At 42.1% G+C, this 23,558-nt stretch overlaps 1 long non-coding RNA gene across 1 annotated transcript in view; it reads left to right on the top strand.

Annotated features, from left to right (window-relative positions):
* The window catches only part of LOC149972421 (uncharacterized), a 318,744-nt gene that overhangs the window by 200,299 nt on the left and 94,887 nt on the right, over positions 1 to 23,558 (top strand). The gene's annotated exons all lie outside the window — the stretch shown is intronic.

The following is a 23,558-nucleotide window of genomic DNA, read 5'->3' as shown; positions in this document are numbered from 1 at the left end:
CTCACCTCCTCCCTGTAGGCCGTCTCGTCGTTTGTTGGTAATCAAGCCTACCACTGTAGTGTCGTCCGCAAACTTGATGATTGAGTTGGAGGCGTGCATGGCCATGCAGTCGTGGGTGAACAGGGAGTACAGGAGAGGGCTCAGAACGCACCCTTGTGGGGCCCCAGTGTTGAGGATCAGCGGGGTGGAGATGTTGTTGCCTACCCTCACCACCTTGCCTTCCTAGGAAACGATGCAGTATATATATTTTTTTAAGTGTTATTTCTTACATTGGTACCCCAGGTAATCTTAGGTTTCATTACATACAGTCGGGAGGAACTACTGAATATAAGAGCAACGTCAACTCACCATCATTACGACCAGGAATACGACTTTCCCGAAGCGGATCCTGTGTTCTGCTTTCCACCCAGGACAATGGATCGGATCCCAGCCTGCGACCCAAAACAACGACGCCGTAAAAGGGGCAAACGAAGCGGTCTTCTGGTCAGGCTCCGGAGACGGGCACATCGCGCACCACTCCCTAACATACTACTCGCCAATGTCCAGACGGAAACTGAAAGCGTGAACCACTGCTTTTAACCAGGGCAAGGTGACCAGAAACATGACCGAATACAAACAGTGTAGCTATTCCCTCCGCAAGGCAATCAAACAAGCTAAGCGTCAGTATAGAAACAAAGTAGAGTCGCAATTCAACGGCTCAGACACAAGAGGTATGTGGCAGGGTCTACAGTCAATCACGGATTACAAAGAGAAAACCAGCCCCGTCGCGGACCAGGATGTCTTGCTCCCAGACAGACTAAATCACTTTTTTGCTCGCTTTGAGGACAAAACAGTGCCACTGACACGGCCCGCCAGTCAGCCAGGATCTGCCAGAGCCGCCAGTCAGCCAGGATCTGCCAGAGCCGCCAGGATCTGCCAGAGCCGCCAGTCAGCCAGGATCTGCCTGAGCCGCCAGTCAGCCAGGATCTGCCAGTGCCGCCTGTCAGCCAGGATCCGCCAGACGGACTGACTGACAACAGAATATCAGACGGGGTCTGAGAGCCCGGACGGGACAAGGCAGGAACTTTACTGGACTGTATGAGGGGAATGTAGATTGAGACTCAGAGAATGGGTCCACGTCTGGGACAAGGCAGACTAACTAGGTAGACGTGCTGCAAGTCCAGCTTTAGACACAATTGTTAGGCAAGGTTAATTGAAGTGTAGGAAACGATGAAACAGTGTCTATGCCACCAGTAATTACAGCTAGTGTTATAAGCTTGAGCTCATAACGGGCTGTCACACATCTCTCTATGAGCTAGGGAGAACTGCATGTACTGATGGGGAGAAACGAATCCTAATTCCTTGTGTGGTTAGGCTCTTTCTGCGACTCAGAGATTGCGCTTACCTTTGCCACTGTGCATGTGGTTCGACCATGCAGTCCAGCCATTAAACATCATATGAGGGGTCTGAGAAGTAGAAAGAGAGAAAGAGAGATTTGTCAAACTCTCTACTGCACTTCCTAACATTTAATTCTGGAATGTTGCATTTATTTCTCCTATTGAAGAGTGGAAAACTGATTCTCTGAGTCTTGAGAACATGAGCCCTTCACTTAAACTCATTATATACACTAGGCCCCTATTTAAAAGGAGTAATGGCTCTGTTTTATATGTGGCAGTGTGTATTCTTGGTTGATCTCTCTACCTCCCCATCCGCTACGGAGCCCATCTCAAGAACACAACTTGGCTTCATACGAGCAATGAGATTGTCACGGACATAAAGCAGGGGAGTGAAACCCTGTGCAGCAGGATATCTGGCCCAGGTTGATCTGGCATACGACTACAGTATCAAAACCTAGAGGAACAGTATCAAACCTAGAGGAACCCTCAAGATGTCTTCGATAAAATGATAGTTTCATGAGCAGGTTGCACCATTGTGACCACAAACCGGAGGGGAAAATACACACATACAGACATACAAACAGACAGACTTTCTAGGAATTGATGATTGTAAAATGACGCAGCTTCTTCTTGGGAAGAATTGCCTCACATTTCCGAGCTTCACAACTGATTGGCTTCATCCAGACCTGGATTCATAGCAATCCAGGTCTAGGAACCTGGATTGCTAGCAGTTGTAATCCATCTCCTTGACATGCAGGTAAAACAGAGGATGTATCGTTCACAGAAATATAATGAATAGAATGGACTTGGAAGCTCTAACCACGGCAATCTGACTGGTAAACTCATGGGTACACTCAAAATGGCTGCCAGTCCACTAATTATGTCATCATTGACTTGAATGGAGACCCTATTTCTATTCATTCTATTTCTATGGTATCTTTTCTCCAGCAGGGCATCAAAAGCAGTATTAAGCATTCCCATCTAAATTGAAAGTAGATGCAATTTCACAGTCATTTGGCTGGCAAAAACTACAGCAGCCCTGACCGTTAGCTTTGTTACTGGCTAAACTGGAGCTATTGAGGGGATTCACTAAGCTAGAACGGGTGCACCGGGTGAAAAGGATTGCATTTGAAAGTGATTGCATTTGTTTAATGCATGAGCCGGCTGCCCAGTTCTGGCCAACTGTGAAGTCGGCTCAAAACAAAAGTGAGGTAGGTTAAGCGCTTGGAGTAATGAGAAGAATTTTGTGTTTTCACATGCAAAAGTGATTGCTTTTGATATAAATGCTTTACCTGCCTTCCTAATGAAAACTAGTTTGAAAATTCAAACATATCCTTTATGTAAAATACTTGTTTACAGTGATGTGTATTTATAGACGCCAAGGGAAGCCAGGCTTCCCCAAATATTGAGCAAGATTTTTTGTAAAATTTTTTTACATCTTTCGTTTGTATGTTTCAGAATTTTCATTTTATTCGCAAGAGACTGAATGCATCTCACTGGAAAAAGCATGTGAGTTAGCAAAACAGCGACCCTCTGTCTTTCTATATGTAGCTCATCTATCTGATGCTGTCTGGTCAAAAAGAGTATGACGTTGTTGCCAGGAAGCCAACGAGAATTTGGCTTCCATTGATAAAAAAGTATAAAATAATAGCCAATCAGCATTGAGCTAAACTGAGTGAGCTCAACTGTGAATGGTCTTTGCACACCAAAAAAAGTGTCAAGGGAAGCCAGCTTTAATTTGGCTTCACACCAATCAGATCACATCAAAAGCAAAACCTAGTTGACAGAAAAATATGTAAATGTTGCATCTTGTTGTCCTCCAGTGACTAGCTAACTAGCTAAAATTGGCCCTTTCCTTAGCCATGGATGGAGATAGGGATTTGGACTTGTGGTTTTACTTCATTCTCTGTACTGGCCAACAATTATAATGGCGATTCTGATCCAGCCACATCATATTTAGCTTACGTTGATTGGGCTAAATTGTTTTAGATATTTTTTAGTTGTCACTGTATTAGATAGACTAAGCAGAGATGATTTTATGATGTTGAAATGGTGCTGGAATAGTGGAGGCAGCTCCTGTTTCTTTGTGACTTGCGGTAACTGTGGTTCTAAATCAATAGTTGTTTAGTGGTCTGAAAATGTCAGAAACATTAACTTGCTTCACCATGCTGTAGGTCATGTACTTGTTTGTTACATGCAAAATGCTTTGTGGACTTCACTGGACAGAGATTCCCCTCCCAGTTTTGTGATGAAACAGAGGTGTGGTTGAATTTATTCTGCCACTGTGTATTCTTATTGTCTTGGCCTTTAGGCCTATATATCACGTTGACAAGGCATATGAACTAACAGGTTATAGAGCAAACAACGCAATTATCACAACACATAGGTTGTAATATGGCTTTTTTTCTGGCTTCCCCAGTGATTTTACACACACACCACTACTGGGTGTTTTTAATAAATGCACCATGCTGCCTTGTTGACAATATGATGAGCTGGTGCAGATTATGCCACATTAACATGCTAGTTAGAATTCGGGAAACTGACCAGACAGAGTGGTTTGTGTGTGGAAATTTCTATGTATGTCTCCCTCCACCACCCATGTCTATCTTTCTCCAGTCCTCCATTCATCTCTCCATTTTTTTTATATATCTTTTTTTATATTTATTTAACTAAGCAAGTCAGTTAAGAACAAAGTCTTATTTTCAATGACGGCCTCCATCCATGGCTCCATCCATCCATCAGTCCACACAACCATTATTCCAGATTTTCATGACTTTCACACTCCTGTGCTTTTATTTGTATATAGACAATTCTGTCCAATACAGTAAAAATATGTTTTTTGTTATCTTACGGTACGATAGAAAATACCTAATGATAATGCTGTAATAATTTAGCGGTATGGTAGATAATACCTGATGATAATGCTGTAATAAGCGGTATGGTAGAAAATACCTGATGATAATACTGTAATAATATTACGGTATGGTAGATAATACCTGATGATAATGCTGTAATAATATTACGGTATGGTAGATAATACCTGATGATAATGCTGTAATAATATTACAGTATGGAAGAAAAGGTGTAAAGAAAAATAGTCCGCACTGCATCTGAGTCTGTAATGGTATATAGCTCAGTCTGTAATGGTATAGCTCAGTCTGTAATGGTATATAGCTTGGTTTGTAATGGTATATAGCTTGGTTTGTAATGGTATATAGCTCAGTCTGTAATGGTATATAGCTCAGTCTGTAATGGTATATAGCTCAGTCTGTAATGGTATAGCTCAGTCTGTAATGGTATATAGCTTGGTTTGTAATGGTATAGCTCAGTCTGTAATGGTATAGCTCAGTCTGTAATGGTATATAGCTCAGTCTGTAATGGTATATAGCTCAGTCTGTAATGGTATATAGCTCAGTCTGTAATGGTATATAGCTCAGTCTGTAATGGTATATAGCTTGGTTTGTAATGGTATATAGCTTGGTTTGTAATGGTATATAGCTTGGTTTGTAATGGTATAGCTCAGTCTGTAATGGTATATAGCTTGGTTTGTAATGGTATAGCTCAGTCTGTAATGGTATATAGCTCAGTCTGTAATGGTATATAGCTTGGTCTGTAATGGTATATAGCTCAGTCTGTAATGGTATATAGCTTGGTCTGTAATGGTGTATCTCAGTCTGTAATGGTATAGCGCAGTCTGTAATGGTATAGAGCAGTCTGTAATGGTATATAGCCTGGTCTGTAATGGTGTATCTCAGTCTGTAATGGTGTATCTCAGTCTGTAATGGTATAGAGCAGTCTGTAATGGTATAGTGCAGTCTGTAATGGTATATAGCTCAGTCTGTAATGGTATATAGCTCAGTCTGTAATGGTATATAGCTCAGTCTGTAATGGTGTATATAGCGCAGTCTGTAATGGTATAGAGCAGTCTGTAATGGTATATAGCTTGGTCTGTAATGGTGTATCTCAGTCTGTAATGGTATAGCGCAGTCTGTAATGGTATAGAGCAGTCTGTAATGGTATATAGCTGAGTCTGTAATGGTATATAGCTCAGTCTGTAATGGTATAGCTCAGTCTGTAATGGTATATAGCTCAGTCTGTAATGGTATATAGCTCAGTCTGTAATGGTATATAGCTCAGTCTGTAATGGTATAGCTCAGTCTGTAATGGTATATAGCTCAGTCTGTAATGGTATATAGCTCAGTCTGTAATGGTATATAGCTCAGTCTGTAATGGTGTATATAGCGCAGTCTGTAATGGTGTATATAGTGCAGTCTGTAATGGTGTATATAGCGCAGTCTGTAATGGTGTATATAGCGCAGTCTGATATGGTGTATATAGCTTGGTCTGTAATGGTGTATCTCAGTCTGTAATGGTGTATCTCAGTCTGTAATGGTATAGAGCAGTCTGTAATGGTATAGCGCAGTCTGTAATGGTATATAGCTCAGTCTGTAATGGTATATAGCTCAGTCTGTAATGGTGTATAGCTCAGTCTGTAATGGTGTATATAGCGCAGTCTGTAATGGTATAGAGCAGTCTGTAATGGTATATAGCTTGGTCTGTAATGGTGTATCTCAGTCTGTAATGGTATAGCGCAGTCTGTAATGGTATAGAGCAGTCTGTAATGGTATATAGCTCAGTCTGTAATGGTATATATCTCAGTCTGTAATGGTATAGCTCAGTCTGTAATGGTATATAGCTCAGTCTGTAATGGTATATAGCTCAGTCTGTAATGGTATATAGCTCAGTCTGTAATGGTATAGCTCAGTCTGTAATGGTATATAGCTCAGTCTGTAATGGTATATAGCTCAGTCTGTAATGGTATATAGCTCAGTCTGTAATGGTGTATATAGCGCAGTCTGTAATTGTGTATATAGCGCAGTCTGTAATGGTGTATATAGCGCAGTCTGTAATGGTGTATATAGCACAGTCTGTAATGGTGTATATAGCGCAGTCTGTAATGGTATAGCTCAGTCTGTAATGGTATATTGCTCAGTCTGTAATGGTATAGCTCTGTAATTATCATACTCACTCATTCATCTTATATAACAATTAGATGTAAACCTCATATCTGAGGCTATTATATAAACAGCGTTATGGTAATGTGGCCACACCATCTCCCATGAGCTTCCCCAAGTTGTGACAAACGCACCAGTTCGTAGCTGGATTCTTTACCGATCTTTTACACTTTCTCTGGAACATGAAATTTGTTCTTACCTCAAGTTCTGTGAGGTGGAAGGATTTCCTTTGTCCTCTGTGAAAGTTTACCCTCTAATACTGTGTGGCCATGAGGCAGGGTCTTCCTTAACAATTTATGACCTCACTCTGCCCACAGCAGTCTGGTTGTAGAAGCAGAGAGCGGGGGATGGTGCTCGCTGTACTCAGAGGGCAACGTCATGACAGTAGTCTGGGAGTGGCTGAGTCCTATATCCTGAAGAGGAGCATGGTGAGCATGTCTGTTAGTAGCTACCTGGTATAAGGCATCCTGTCTTTCAGTAGATACCTGGTATAAGGCATCCTGTCTTTCAGTAGATACCTGGTATAAGGCATCCTGTCTTTCAGCAGCTACCTGGAATAAGGCATCCTGTCTTTCAGCAGCTACCTGGAATAAGACATCCTGTCTGTCTGTAGCTACCTGGTATCTTGCCTCCTGTCTGACAGTTGCTACCTGGTAACCTGCCTCATGTCTGTCAGTTGCTACCTGGTAACCTGCCTCCTGACTGTCAGTAGCTACCTGGTATCCTGCATTCTGTTGTGTCTGTAGCTACCTGGTATCATGCGTCCTGTCTGTCAATAGCTGACTGGCCTCCTGTCTGTCAATAGCTACCTGGTAACCTGCCTCCTTTCTGTCAGTTGCTACCTGGTATCCTACCTCCTGTCAGTCAGTAGGTGACTAGTATCCTGACTCCTGTCTGTCAGTAGCTACCTGGTATCCTGCATCCTGTCTGTCAGTAGCTACCTGGTATCCTGCGTCCTGTCTGTCAGTAGCTGACTGGTGTCCTGCGTCCTGTCTGCTGCCTGCTGCTCCACCAGGAGGGCTCTATCCTCCACCAGGAGGGCTCTATCCTCTACAGGGGAGAGCAGCAGGAATCAGCTTGACAGGTAGGAGGGAACTGGTATTTAATGGTTCATGGAACCCATTACAGCTCTGCACTCTTCCCCTCTCTTTGTGTCTATTCTATCCATCCTTCTCTCTCTTTCTGTGTTAGTCTAAGAAACCTTTCATGGATTTGAATGGGTCAACGTCCAAACTGCATTGTGTTGGCTCGAGCAAGCATGTGAGAAAATATCAGCATAAACAGTTTGTAGGGCTGGGAATTGCCAGGGACCTCACGATGCCTTATTATCACAATACTTAGGTGCCGATACGGTATTTATTGCAATTCTCACGATTCTATATGTAATGTGATTTGATAATATGATTTTTATTTCGTTTCGATGTTCGAAACATATTGCCCACCATATGTCTACTACAGAGGGACAAGAGAGAGCCATGAGAAAATGACTTTTGATCAGTCATAGAAATAAAAATGCTGAAAACAAATTGGGTCCCTATTTAAAAAGAAGATGGAGAACAAGATATGAAAGAAAATACTGGTGTTTTGGTGCAGTTACAGCCATCTAGCTCAAAAATAATATTGTGATATTGTCAAAATGATACGATATGATATACTGTCGAAAATAATATCCCAATATGTAACTTTATCGATTCCTCTCCCCCTTCACTAACACTTTAGTATAAATGATCAATCCAAAATCCTAGATAGGATCACATTTCACTAATAAATGATTCTTATGAAACACAATGTCATGTGTAGATGCCTAGAACTATTGTTTACTTCCTGACCCACCTTGTAAAAACACTTTAACTCATGATCAACGTACAGGAATCAATAGGTGGATTGAGCAGGAATGATAGCCAAGCTAATTGGATTTCCTGGCTCCAATACAAGCCAATTAACCTTACGATGAAACAATTAAAAGTGAATGGAGTGGTTCGATATGACAACACTGAGCCCTCAGAACAAGCTCCTCATGGAATAGTTTATCTCCATAGGAATGATTAGAGAAGGGATTCATAGCACTTTAACAACCTTACATATAGGCCTATTAAGTAGTGTGGACCCTATGCTATTACATGTTTTAATGAGGATTCATTCCTGTCATTCCGCCCCTGAAGTTGCACAAGGTTAACATTACATTATTGTGCATGTTAATGATGGCTCTCCATTCAAGTGGGGCTCTCAGGATGCTACTGTGAGGGGTGAGTGTTGTGGGCAAGGGGCGAGGAGGACAGAGAGCAGAGCATGTTTTAAACATCCGCCCCCTGGGACCAACCACAGAGCTAGCTAGGGATAAAAAACATGATTATGAAGACAAATTATGTTAGGGGTCGTAATTTCCCGCCCACCATGATCATTAAAAGAGCACAGAGCAACAATAGATCAGTACTAATTGGTAGAGGAATATCACCATGACAACACATTACAGGCATCAATCACTGTCTTTGAGAAGTACTTGAGTTGACCTCATTAGTCCTGTGTTATTGTTTTGTGTTTGCATGAGTGCACAGCTGTTTTATTTGACTGAAATCAGAGTTATTTAGCTGTGAACAACACATGGCATAATGGTTGACCTACATTAGATTGTTTTATCTTCTGATTTCCAATTCTAAACACGGGGATATTGCATTTCTTCACTGCAGGAAATTGTATAAGGAAATAATTATAACCTGAATAAACTTGTTCAGCTTTATACAATGAACACTGACCATTGTTTTGGATAATGACAGGGCTTTGACATGTTTCTATTGTCCATCAGTTCGGGAGGTGAGAGAACCTCAGAGCACCATTGTTCCAGTCTAAACTCTACCCACCCAGGAAACCTCATAGCACCTCACCGTTCCACTCTACCCACTCAATAGTCAGTGGGGGGAGGGGGGCTTAACCTCCCCATGACCATTGGAGCAGGCTAGCCTACACTCATAGAAAAAAAAAAAAAAAGGGTTCTTCGGCTGACCCCATAGGAGAACCCTTTTTGGTTCCAGATAGAATCCGTTTTGTTCCAGGTATAACTATTTTGGGTTCCATCTAGAACCCTCTGTGGACAGGTTTCTACATGAAACCCAAAAGGGTTCTTCAACAGGTTCTCCTATGGGGACAGCCAAAGAACCCTTATTGGTTCTAGATTGCACCTTTTTTCTAAGAGTGTAGAGGGAGAGAGAGGTGAATGGCCTTAGACCTGCCTCCCTCCCTCGACTCTCCTCCTCAACACACATAATGATCAGGTACGTCTCACCAGCATTGTTCCACAGTGAAGTATGGAAAGTCAATAGCAAGTAGCAACACAATGTGATGACACTTCGGACCTCAGTTATAAAAACAGCAGCCAGAAGCGGAAAATTCAATACAGGGTGATTCAAGTATAGACCGCTACTGATGGCATTGCCACACAGGTTCAGAGGTCAGAGGAGAAGACAGAGTTGCAGGACAGAGTGATTCAAACTAGATTGCCAGTGAAACCAAAATGGAGATCAGATTATTGACATACTGTAAATTACCACAGGTCTGTGATTTGTGGAGGTGGATTTCAGAAAATGTTCTCCATTCAGCCGAGGGGGAGAAATACATATACTTTTAATAATCTCAAACTTGTTACTTAATAATTGGTGTAAAGTAAATTAATGTTATGGAACTAATTAACTAGTGGAAGACCAGTTAAGGCATTGTGAGCATTAATATTAGATTGAAATGCCTGTGTGTTGTCGTGTCTTTGGCTATGCCGGATTAAGTGATATGACATGCTATTCTATAAAATCCTTTCTCCGTCATTATTATTACCTGATTGAGCTAATCATGTAAATGTAATTAACGAGAGTCGGGGCACCACAAAATAATATTTATAGAGCTGTTATCTTCCGAATAAACTCTTAAAGACCTACTAATATTTTACATCAATAGCAGTCAATATTAATCGTCACCTTAATTCAGTCTCATCTGAAAGTTGTAAATTCTTGGTTATCTTCACGAACACTGGCTAACAAGTTGAATCAGCAATACAAAATTGGGTTGAATTATTTATTTACTAAATACCTAACTAATCACACAGAATTACACATACACATAATTAATCCTAACTTGATTACAAATTACTAGATTTGCGGAACAGATATGACAGCTTGTTACACAAAAGAAAAGGGTTGGGTTTGAGTGAAAGAGCGGGAAGACTGAGGAACAAAGGTAGAAGCTGTGCTATCGTAAATACAGTATCTTATGCATTCTAAATTACCTCCCATTTGGAAAAGGAAAATGCAATAAATATTTACTCTGAGCTGCGCTTCGGTAGGTTGTTGGTAGATGGAAGGCTGTGTTGCCCAACCGAGTCCTTTGAAAAATGTCTCTGGTGGTAAATTGGATAAGTTGTAGTAACGTCATTGTGTGGTAGACAGCATACTCTGTCTGCTCTTTCCTAGCCTACGTTTGCAGCTGCTGTTTTTAACTCAACGGCTAGGAGGTATCACTTCTGTAGTGAGTAAGAGTTCAAAGTTCATACCATTCGCAACCAAAGCTCACGCTGAGGTTGGCTTCGTAGTAGTTATTATCTGAACCATTCTGACAGCGGACCGTCGTCCTCACATCCTCGGAACAGGAGGGTACATTTTCGTCAAGGCTTTATATAGTGTAGCGAGAAGGGTGTGTCTGAAAAGTTTTATAACCCATGTCTCTTCACAGGGACGGGCCACTGATTGAGCAGAGTCCTAACCTTATGAAAACTCAAATCTCTCATTTGGAAGCTAAAATTACATTTAATCTCTTCACCAATACTTTTATATTCAAACATTTAAATTCAACAACAATTCCATGGGACTCCGATAACTACAATGTGCAGACTTTCCACTGTAAAGTTTGTCATCCTGTCATTGATGAGAATGTCTCAGATGACAACCGAACTGACATCATATTCATTAAGTACCACCACATATGTTCAATTGGTCGGATTACCAGAATATAGTTCATTTCCCCCCACCTTCTGATGTTCCCAGAATCTCTATGTTAACCAAGGGGTTTTCAAATGTCACATCAGTAGGGTAGAGAGAGGAAAAAGGGGGGGAAGAGGTATTTATGACTGTCATAAACCTAGCCTCTTGCCAACGTCATGACAGTGTGTCTCTGTGTGTGGACTTGCTCAGAGAGCAAACAGATGAAGGAGAAGAGAGCAATGAGAGTAGCTTCCATTAGCTTCCATTAAAACAGGTGACAGAATGCCCTCGAGATTCTCAGCATGACATCAGTCTATTAACCACCTGACAGAGATTGACAGAGCTCAACACTGACACTGCCTACTCTCTTTGCATTCTTAGAAAAGAAGATGCTCTCCAGAACCTAAAAGGGTTATTTGGATGTCCCCATAGAAGAACCCTTTAAAGAACCCCTTTTGTTCCAGGTACAACCCTTTTGAGTTCCATGTAGAACCATTTCCACAGAGGGTTCTACATGGAACCCCAAAAAGTTCTACCTGAAAGCAAAAAGGGTTATCCTATGGGGACAGGCAGATAACCTTTTTTTCTAAGAGTGTGACTTGCACACAAGTTAGTCAATAGGAAATATCAACCTGACTGACAAAGGTGTTAGACTATGCGAACTATGTTCACCAACAAAACAATGTCTAGACCTAGGGACTCCCGTCTAGCCACTATGACAAGCTGAGAGATGGGGCTCTACAACACATTCACACATGCAGGGTCAAACTGGTACATTATTTCACTGCCATACTGTGTTTAACTGTGTTCGATCTTGCCTAGCCATCTTGTCTCAAGAGGACCACAATGGAAATAAGTCCCAGACTTTGTTGTGTGTTATCCTCAATGATTTTATTAATGTGCATGTATGGCTTTTTCAAGTTTTATGTGTGCTTGTTTTTTTTAAATGGTCGAATGAATAAACTAAACTAAAACAAATAGGTGTTTCTTACATGGTTTATAGGCTTGTCAAAGGTTCTGTACCTGTGTTCTAACAGCTTTCTAAAAGGGGTATTCTAAAAACACTTTAAATAATGTGTTTTTTATATTATGGTGAAACATTTTCTAACATCTTGCAGGTGTGTAGCTCGCTCATTAGAACATTTGTTTTGCATTTGTCCTTCAAATATTGTTGCCAATCAGCCAAAGGCAAAGACACACACTGTAAAGTCAAATGGCATAAAATGTTATAGTACTCTTTATACAACACTAGAGTACTTTACTCTCAGTGAGTGTCCCTCTTTGTGTAGCATTTAGTTTTCTCTGGGATCAAATGGAACTCTTTGGCGCTCCTAATTGGCAATCATTGTAGCAACTGTCCTTTGAGCCACTGTTCCTATTGGAAGACTGAAGCTTTCAAACTATGGTGGCTTTGATGTCCTCAAAAGAGAAATGTCTCTTTGGTGCTGCGGCAGCTAAAAGACGCATGTCCAGCCAGTCAGGCAGGATAATCATTGGACAGGAGAGGTAGAAATGGAGGCAGCATCGCCCCTCCCAAATAGAAAGAGGCACCATGGGTCCACAGGAGGGAATGCTAATAGAGCCTAACTACCTCATATATTCCACACGCTAGGCACTTCCTACCTTCATGTCTTTTTCAGTCTGTTTGAGCACCTGATGTGCAGGGAGAGAAATAAAGCACCGTTCAGCATCCAGGATACTTTTATGTGCCTCCTCCATCTCTCCATCCATCCCTCCATCTCTCCATCCCCCCTCTCTACATCCTTCCCTCCATCTCTCCATCCCTCCCTCTCAACATCCCTCCCTCCATCTCACCATCCCTCCCACCATCTCTCCATCCCTACCTCCATCCCTCCCTCTATCTCTCCATCCCTCCCTCTCTACATCCCTCCCTCCATCTCTCCATCCATCCCTCCATCTCTCCATCCCCCCTCTCTACATCCTTCCCTCCATCTCTCCATCCCTCCCTCTCAACATCCCTCCCTCCATCTCACCATCCCTCCCACCATCTCTCCATCCCTACCTCCATCCCTCCCTCTATCTCTCCATCCCTCCCTCTCTACATCCCTCCCTCCATCTCTCCATCCATCCCTCCATCTTTCCATCCCTCCTCTCTACATCCTTCCCTCCATCTCTCCATCCCTCCCTCTCAACATCCCTCCCTCCATCTCACCATCCCTCCCACCATCTCTCCATCCCTACCTCCATCCCTCCCTCTATCTCTCCATCCCTCCCTCTCTACATCCCTCTCTCCATCCCTCTCTCCATCCCTCCCTCCATCTCTACATCCCTCCCTCCATCTCTACATCCCTCCTTCCATCTCTACATCCCTCCTTCCATCTCTACATCCCTCCCTCCATCTCTACATCCCTCCCTCCATCTCTACATCCCTCCCTTCATCTCTACATCCCTCCCTCCATCTCTACATCCATCCCTCCCTCCATCTCTACATCCCTCCATCTCTACATCCCTCCCTCCCTCCATCTCTACATCCCTCCCTCCATCTCTACATCCATCCCTCCCTCCATCTCTACATCCCTCCCTCCCTCCATCTCTACATCCCTCCGTCCATCTCTCCCACCATCTCCATCAAACAAAGTCAAACTACCCTAATTACATCCCTTTGACCTTTCCACCAACCCCTCTCCACCAAATCAGACATTCTCCTTGTCCTCCATGTTCTGAGGGACCAATAAGGCACCATGAGAAGAGAGGAAAGTGGGAAATATGATGCATGCACTGCATGTCACTGACAGATAGCAGGAAACCTGTTTTCTCATTTCTGCCATTTTTGGGGGTAAAAACATAAATATAATTATTGTAGATGCCTATGATAATTGATAGTTGCATTCAAGACTCAGGACATACAGGTAAATGTTTCCTTCCTCAGTGGAGGATCTTTATTGGATCTGGTGAAATGGTAGATGAAAGGCTATCTACTGTAATGCAGCATCTACGATGAGGTGTAATCAGGTGCTTGGCCAAAGACCAGAATACACAACACTGTACAAAACGCTACTCTTCATGTGCTACATTTCCAGCTACATCTGTTCAGCTCACTGTACTTGAATTTATCCATTGGCCTGCCAAGCCATGAGTAATCAAAAGGTGATGCTCTCCCAGTCTTCTACATTCGGCTTGATCACACTGTAGAAACAACTACAAGAACCGACAGGTCAAAATAAAAGGTAGACATAATACACACATCCATTGTCTTTGGGTCAACAATACCACATTGTCATTAAAGGGTGTGAGGTGGATTTACACAACGTATAAGAATAGTGCAAACAAAGCACGTACTGCTATCTAAATAAATAGTCCCCATTGTAATGCTAACAACACAGCCCTGTTATTCCTCTGCTGTGTGTGTCGTGACCCTCATGCTTAGTCTCCAGCCGGAGTAGGGCTTAGACTGGAGGAATCAAAACTGAGGCAGAGCTGGTGGTTCAGCAGACAGGATTAGGCTGTAAGTCTTCAAAGAGCTCCTCTCCTCTGACGCTGCTCTGTTTCCCTGTCACTCTTAATGCTGTTTTTTATTTCTAATCCTCTCTCTCTCTCTCACCCTATGAGGGTGAGTTAAAAGATAATCTGTAATCCCAATGCATAGGCAGCGATGAACCAACCGTCTGACTGATGCATATTTACAGATGGAGAGAGATACTGGCCCCGGAGCTGTGGGTCTTTACTGCAGTAGCTGAGCCTCAGGCTGGGCCTAGGGAGCCTCATACTGAAGATGTTGAACTGTCCTTTTCAAACAACAATCTAGAGTATTTTTTTCTTTATATGGGACGTTGGTTGAGTCCCTCAAGCTAACCAACACACACACACACACACACACACACACCTGAGGCAAATGAACATTTAATCAAAACATTTGTTGGTGTCCTTGTGTGCTCTGTCTATTGTTAGGCGTTAGGGGAATTGGTCACACTTTATTTACAGTGCCTTGCGAAAGTATTCGGCCCCCTTGAACTTTGCGACCTTTTGCCACATTTCAGGCTTCAAACAAAGATATAAAACTGTATTTTTTTGTGAAGAATCAACAACAAGTGGGACACAATCATGAAGTGGAACGACATTTATTGGATATTTCAAACTTTTTTAACAAATCAAAAACTGAAAAATTGGGCGTGCAAAATTATTCAGCCCCTTTAAGTTAATACTTTGTAGCGCCACCTTTTGCTGCGATTACAGCTGTAAGTCGCTTGGGGTATGTCTCTATCAGTTTTGCACATCGAGAGACTTTTTTTCCCATTCCTCCTTGCAAAACAGCTCGAGCTCAGTGAGGTTGGATGGAGAGCATTTGTGAACAGCAGTTTTCAGTTCTTTCCACAGATTCTCGATTGGATTCAGGTCTGGACTTTGACTTGGCCATTCTAACACCTGGATATGTTTATTTTTGAACCATTCCATTGTAGATTTTGCTTTATGTTTTGGATCATTGTCTTGTTGGAAGACAAATCTCTGTCCCAGTCTCAGGTCTTTTGCAGACTCCATCAGGTTTTCTTCCAGAATGGTCCTGTATTTGGCTCCATCCATCTTCCCATCAATTTTAACCATCTTCCCTGTCCCTGCTGAAGAAAAGCAGGCCCAAACCATGATGCTGCCACCACCATGTTTGACAGTGGGGATGGTGTGTTCAGCTGTGTTGCTTTTACGCCAAACATAACGTTTTGCATTGTTGCCAAAAATGTTGGTTTCATCTGACCAGAGCACCTTCTTCCACATGTTTGGTGTGTCTCCCAGGTGGCTTGTGGCAAACTTTGAACAACACTTTTTATGGATATCTTTAAGAAATGGCTTTCTTCTTGCCACTCTTCCATAAAGGCCAGATTTGTGCAATATACGACTGATTGTTGTCCTATGGACAGAGTCTCCCACCTCAGCTGTAGATCTCTGCAGTTCATCCAGAGTGATCATGGGCCTCTTGGCTGCATCTCTGATCAGTCTTCTCCTTGTATGAGCTGAAAGTGGGACGGCCAGGTCTTGGTAGATTTGCAGTGGTCTGATACTCCTTCCATTTCAATATTATCGCTTGCACAGTGCTCCTTGGGATGTTTAAAGCTTGGGAAATCTTTTTGTATCCAAATCCGTCTTTAAACTTCTTCACAACAGTATCTCGGACCTGCCTGGTGTGTTCCTTGTTCTTCATGATGCTCTCTGCGCTTTTAACGGACCTCTGAGACTATCACAGTGCAGGTGCATTTATACAGAGACTTGATTACGCACAGGTGGATTGTATTTATCATCATTAGTCATTTAGGTCAACATTGGATCATTCAGAGATCCTCACTGAACTTCTGGAGAGAGTTTGCTGCACTGAAAGTAAAGGGGCTGAATAATTTTGCACGCCCAATTTTTCAGTTTTTGATTTGTTAAAAAAGTTTGAAATATCCAATAAATGTCGTTCCACTTCATGATTGTGTCCCACTTGTTGTTGATTCTTCACAAAAAAATACAGTTTTATATCTTTATATTTGAAGCCTGAAATGTGGCAAAAGGTCGCAAAGTTCAAGGGGGCCGAATACTTTCGCAAGGCACTGTATTTAGCTATCCATCCATCCATCTAAACACCCATCAAGCATTCATCAATTAAAAAAAGAAAGACAAATATATACAGTATTGAAATTCAAGTCCACAGGTTTGCGAAGCACATAGAATTGAGTGGTAGTGCGCTGACAAGCATTCATATTAATTACAGCTGGCAACCGTCTGAATGTGACTTCACCACTGCAATAACTACAACCCTTATTTCAGTGTGTGTTGCACAGAAAACCACATGGTCATCCGGTAAATGGAATCCATATATAATCAAGTACAAGGCAATGCATTTCACACTCCACTAAAAGTAGTTAAAATCAGGATTTGAGAGTCATATAGCCAAGAGAGTCCTAAACACAAAAAAGCTATCACATGGCCTTTCTTGCCTTTGCTCCAGTCATAATTACAGCGGTGGACTTTTCTCGTCCAAGGCCACAGTGAATGGTGAACGTATTGGCTCTGTGCACAGCGTCTTATAATGGCAACAAAGGAAGGCAGTGGAGTGAAGACAGCTGGGTCATGTAATCAATATGGCTGGTCACTCAGAACAGAGAAGGGTGGGTCCATGCCGCCATGCTGCTGACTGAACTACTGTTTACAGTACATAGATTTCTCTTCCCCACACTGCAGCGTTCAAAGAAAGACCAAGCTGATTGAATGCACCTTCTGAAGCGCCAAGGGCTGTGAACCGCTTCAAAACAGAGCAAGGTCACAGCAAAGTTGCTTATCTCTATACATTAAAGCTGTTGTCTTGGACAATGGATGGATGAGTTCAATTAAACTATACTCTGTCTGAACCTGGCTCTAGGAGCTATTCAAGAACACATGCTGTAGCTTCATCGCCTACAAAATGATTCTCTGCTGAGACTGAAAGGCATCTATTGTCTTTGTGAGGTGGCCTGCCCTGATGCCTTCTGGGTGGAAACACAAGCTGAGTCACATAGCATTTCACTGCATTCCACTGTTAGTCTACACCTGTTGTTTATGAAGCATGTGACAAATAATATTTGATTAGCTGATTTTATACTGTCATAGCGACTGATACTACCATAGAGACCGACACTACCACAGAGATGGACACTACTAGAGAGACTGATACTGCCAAATCAAATTTATTTATAAAGCCCTTCTTACATCAGCTGATATTTCAAAGTGTTGCACAGAAACCCAGCCTAAAACCCCAAACAGCAAGCAATGCAGGTGTAGAAGCATGGTGGCTATGAAAACTCCCTAAAAAGTCCAGAACCTTGGAAGAAACCTAGAGAGGAACCAGGCTATGAGGGGTGGCCAGTCCTCTTCTGGCTGCCCTGGGTGGATATTATAATAGAACATCTCTACTACCATAGAGACCGATAACCACAGAGACTGACACTACCACAGAGACTGACACTACCATAGAGACTAATCCTACCATGGAGTTTGACTACCACAGATACTGATAATACCATAGAGACTGATATTACCATAGAGACTGACAGTACCATAGAGACTGACACTGCCATAGAGACTGATCCTTCCATAGAGACTGACTACCACAAATACTGTCACTACCATAGAGACTGACAGTACCATAGAGACCTACTCTACCATAAAGACTGATAATACCATAGAGACCGATTCTACCGTAGAGACTGACACTAGCGTAGAGACTGACACTACCATAGAGACTGACACTGCCATAGAGACTGACACTGCCATAGAGACTGACACTACTAGATATTGATTCTACCATAAAGACTGATACTACCAGAGACTTATATTACCATAGAGACTGATATTACCACAGCGACTGACACTACCACAGAGACTGACAGTACCATAGAGACCTACTCTACCATTAAGACTGATACTACCAGAGACTGACAGTACCATAGAGACTGACAGTACCATAGAGACTGACACTGCCATAGAGACTGATCCTTCCATAGAGACTGACTACCACAAATACTGTCACTACCATATAGACTAATACTACCATAGAGACTAATCCTCCCATAGAGACTGACACTGCCATAGAGACCAATTCTACCATAGAGACTGACACTACTAGAGACTGATTCTACCATAAAGCCTGATATTACCACAGCGACTGACACTACCATAGAGACTGATACTACCAGAGACCTACACTACCATAGAGACTGACACTACCACAGCGACTGACACTACCACAGCGACTGACACTACCACAGAGACTGACACTACCATAGAGACTGACACTACCATAGAGACTGACACTACCATAGAGACTGACACTACCATAGAGACTGACAGTATTAAAGAGACTGACGCTACCATAGAGATCGATACTACCAGAGACTGGTACTATCATAGACACTGATACTACCATACAGACTGATACTACCATAGAGACTCATACTGGATGGTAGTACAGTTAGGGTGATTGCCTGTTCATTCATTTAACTCAATCACTCCTTAGAATGGTGGAATACAGCAAAGGGCTCAGTCAGAGACATTTGATGTAGCTATCCATTTTCTTTTAAAAATATGCCTATCAAGATAATATTTTGATTGTGAGTTTGTTGTACTGGGATATCTTGCATAAATTAACAAAAAGGTAGAATGACTCAAACAATCTACTGTAGAAATAAATATATTTTTCCCATTTGTTGAATCTCGGCATGCAGAGGTCAAAATGCAATCTGTGGCTTTTCCCTGTAAGATTAATAGGATGTAGTGGTGGTGGAGTGCATATCTTTGTCATCACAAGTGAAGGAAATGCATGGCCTAATTACATTACAGTGAAAGACAGAGCGGAGAGAGGGAGTTGGAAAAGAAGGGAATGAGAAAGAGAGAGAAAAGAATAGCTGTTAGGACATCGGGCGGTAACCGGACGGTTACTGGTTCAAATGCCCGAGCCAATAAGGTGAAAAATCTGTCAATGTACCCTTGCGCAAGGCACTTAACCCTAATTTGCTCCAAGGGCGACGTACGACAATGGCTGACCCTGTAAAACAACACATTTCACTGCACCTATCCGGTGTATGTGACAATAAAACATATTTTACATTTAACTGAAGGTGTGCTTAAAGGGTACACTTTTTTTGCAATTCTGAAGGAACCAACCTAATTGGTCAGAATGAACAATGGTCAAAAGCACGCTATTTTAGTGACACAATCCAATATAATTTGTGTAGTCTGGTTACTGCTGTTAACGCCTTATGATGGTGCTGTACAACGAGTAGTGTCATGTGTAGACTATGCATCATTCATATGTGTGTCTGTGATTCTAAGTGGTGAAAGCTACAGATGTAGGATCTTAATTTGAGCCAGTTAGCTACAGCAGGAAAATATTCTTGCAACAATAAGAAAGTGAATTATTATGTGGATTATAATTTATGGACATTTTTTGCAGGGCTTGATACATTAGGGCAAATCAAGTCTGGCATTTTAAAGTGGAGAACAGAAACTTTGGAAGCATTTTTAAACCTTGAATACACTGCAAGTGTGCATTTCCTGATGTGCAGGAAAATTCTCAGCAACAAAAGAGTGATCAAACTAAGATCTTACATCTGTATAGGAGCTGAGCTCTGATGCTCAGGTCTGATTGATTGACCTTTATTTAAAAGGAACAGCTGTCACTTTGTCCATCAGCCAGGAACACTGTGACCTTCAAACCTGTCTCTACTGTTTTAACATGGACCACTTTTTCTGTTGCTCTGTTGCTCTCCCTCTGAGACACACACAAAATCACTGGCTTTGGTGCTAAGAGTTAAGAGCTAAGAGTAACAGAATAATACAAATGTATGTAAAAACATAAATTCAATGATTGCTTCCATTGTCCAGGAAAACAAGAGTGTTAGCATGATGTAAGAAATTATGTCTAAAATCACTGAAGTTCTTAGGTGGTTTCCAAGTGTACCTGAACAATCCACTCTCACCTTGGCATTATCCTAAATATTAGGTCTGCCCATTAGGTCTGTCAGGACCTGACTCCTTGTCTTCTCCACTGAGGACTGTATTTGTAACCCAGTGATAAGACTAGATAAACCTGTAAGGACAGAAGAAAGACAAGAAATGTAAGTCATTCATACTGAACAGTATAAAACAGACTGTCAGTTCCTTGTAAAATGACTGAACTGTTATAGTTTGCTGTTGCAGTGTATATATTTTCTCTCAGAAGAATATCTCCCATCGGGCTTCATGGACAAATTCAAATTCACTATGTTAATAACACCAACAACTTCTTCTCTGTCCAGCTAATTTTCCTCTGATGTTTGTCATTATCTGCCAAGAGAAAATAATGGGATTTAGTCCCCATGCCATACTTGTCCTGTGCTTCTTTTGTCTGTTGCCAGTGGCATACCCATCGGTGTGATGGCTGGTTGGCGATCACTATTACAGTCCAGTGTATTTGGAGACACCACCGGATTGTTAGCTTGGCTAATTAAAGTGATTTCATGGTTGCTACACTTTCAAGGTTTTTCATCTGAAATGCACCACTGTGTTTACGCGAAAGCTCAAAATTAAAAGCATATCCCTTAAAATTTGCTTCATTAGATTTTCTCTCCCAACTTTGAAAGCCTTGCCTTAGGTCAACTGATCTACCACCCTCTATTGGAGAGCAACGTCAGCATGTATTCTTTATGATCACAGTTGGTTAAAAACTAATTGGCTTAGGCAATCAAGGAATAAATTGAGGGCTTTCAAATTGAATTGGAAAGAACATACATTTCAAAATAAAGCAAGTGTGGCCAAGTAAACACCATAGTTATCTACAGTGCATTCGGAATGTGTTCAGACCCCTTGACTTTTCCCACATTTTTTTACGTTACAGCCTTATTCTAAAATGGAATAAATTGTATTTTTTTTCCCCCTAATCATTCTACACACAATACCCCATAATGACAAATCAAAAAAGTAATTTAGACATTTTTGCAAATGTATTAAAAATTCAAAACATAAATAACTTTTTTACATAAGTATTCGCGTCCTTTGCTATGAGACTCAAAATTGAGCTCAGGTGCATCCTGTTTCCATCCTTGAGATGTTTCTATAACTTGATTGGAGTCCACCTGTGGTAAATTCAATTGATTGGACATGATTTGAAAAGGCACACACCTATATACGTCTATATACACACGTCTATATAAGGTTCCAGAGTTGACAGTCCATGTCAAAGCAAAAACCAAGCCATTGAGGTCGAAGGAATCTTCCGTAGAGCTCCGAGACAGGATTGTGTTGAGACACAGATCTGAGGAAGGGTACCAAAAAATGTCTGCAGCATTGCAGGTCCCCAAGAACACAGTGGCCTCCATCATTCTTAAATGCAAGAAGTTTGGAGCCAACAAGACTCTTCCAAGAGCTGGCTGTCTGGCCAACTGAGCAATCGGGGGTGAAGGGGCTTGGTCAGGGAGGTGATCAAGAACCTGATGGTCACTCTGACAGAGCTCCAGAGTTCCTCTGTGAAGATTGGAGAAACTTCCAGAAGGACAACCATCTCTGCAGCACTCCACTAATCAGGCCTTTATGGTAGAGAAGTCATTCCTCTCTAAAAGGCACATCACAGCTGCTTGGAGTTTGCCAAAAGGCACCTAAAGCACCCTCAGACCATGAGAAACAAGATTCTCTGGTCTGATGAAACCAAGATTGAACTCTTTGGTCTGAATGCCAACCGTCACATCTGGAGGAAACCTGGCGCCATCCCTACTGTGAAGCACGGTGGTGGCAGCATCATGCTGTGGGGATGATTTTCAGCAGCAGGGACTGGGAGACTCATCAGTATTGAGGGGAAGACGAACAGAGCAAAGTACAGAGAGATCCTTTATGAAAACCTGCTCCAGAGTGCTCAGGACCTCAGGCTGGGTTGAAGGTTCACCTTCCAACAGGACAACGACCCTAAACACACAGCCAACACAATGCAGGAGTGGCTTAGAGACAAGTCTCTGAATGTCCTTGAGTGGCCCTGCTAGAGCCCGGACTTGAACCCGATCGAACTTCTCTGGAGAGAACTGAAAATAGTTGTGCAGCGACGCTCCCCATCCAACATGACAGAGCTTGAGAGGATTTGCAGAGATTAATGGGAGAAACTCCCCAAATACAGATGTGCCAAGCTTGTAGCTTCATACCAAAAATACTCAAGGCTGTAATCACTGCCAAAGGTGCTTCAACAAAGTACTGAGTAAATGGTCTGAATACTTATGTAAATATGATATTTCAGTTTTTTTTATTTTATTAATTTGCAAAAATGTCCAAAAACCTGTTTTTGCTTTGTCATTATGGGTTTTTGTGTGTAAAAAAGTCAAGGGGTCTGAATTCATTCCCAATGTACTGTACATTACATTTTCCTTGGAAAAGCGTAAGAAAATGAGTTGGAACTGATTCTGACTGAAAATGTGAAGAACCACAACTACCTGATAGATATTGAGAATGAGAGTGAATCATCAACACTCTACTCTATATCCTCCAAAATCAGATAAAATATAAATTAGGGGGGCTCAGCCTTAACCACTGTGGAATGATAGGCAATGTTATGTCAAGAAGCAAGCTAGAATGAGCAACTGCACCAGAGCCTCGCTTTCCCCATCGCAATTAGAGGGTACCGCATCAGTTAACCCACAGGCATATTCAAGGCACGTCATGTGGCAGATACTCATCTTGGTGCAATGCTCTACAGCCTTGTGCGTGGATGTAGGGGGGATGTG

This window comes from Oncorhynchus mykiss, chromosome 24 (assembly GCF_057628025.1).
Source record: "Oncorhynchus mykiss isolate SJ-2025 chromosome 24, ASM5762802v1, whole genome shotgun sequence".
NCBI lineage: Eukaryota > Metazoa > Chordata > Actinopteri > Salmoniformes > Salmonidae > Oncorhynchus > Oncorhynchus mykiss.
This window is presented reverse-complemented; position numbering and strand designations above follow the sequence as displayed.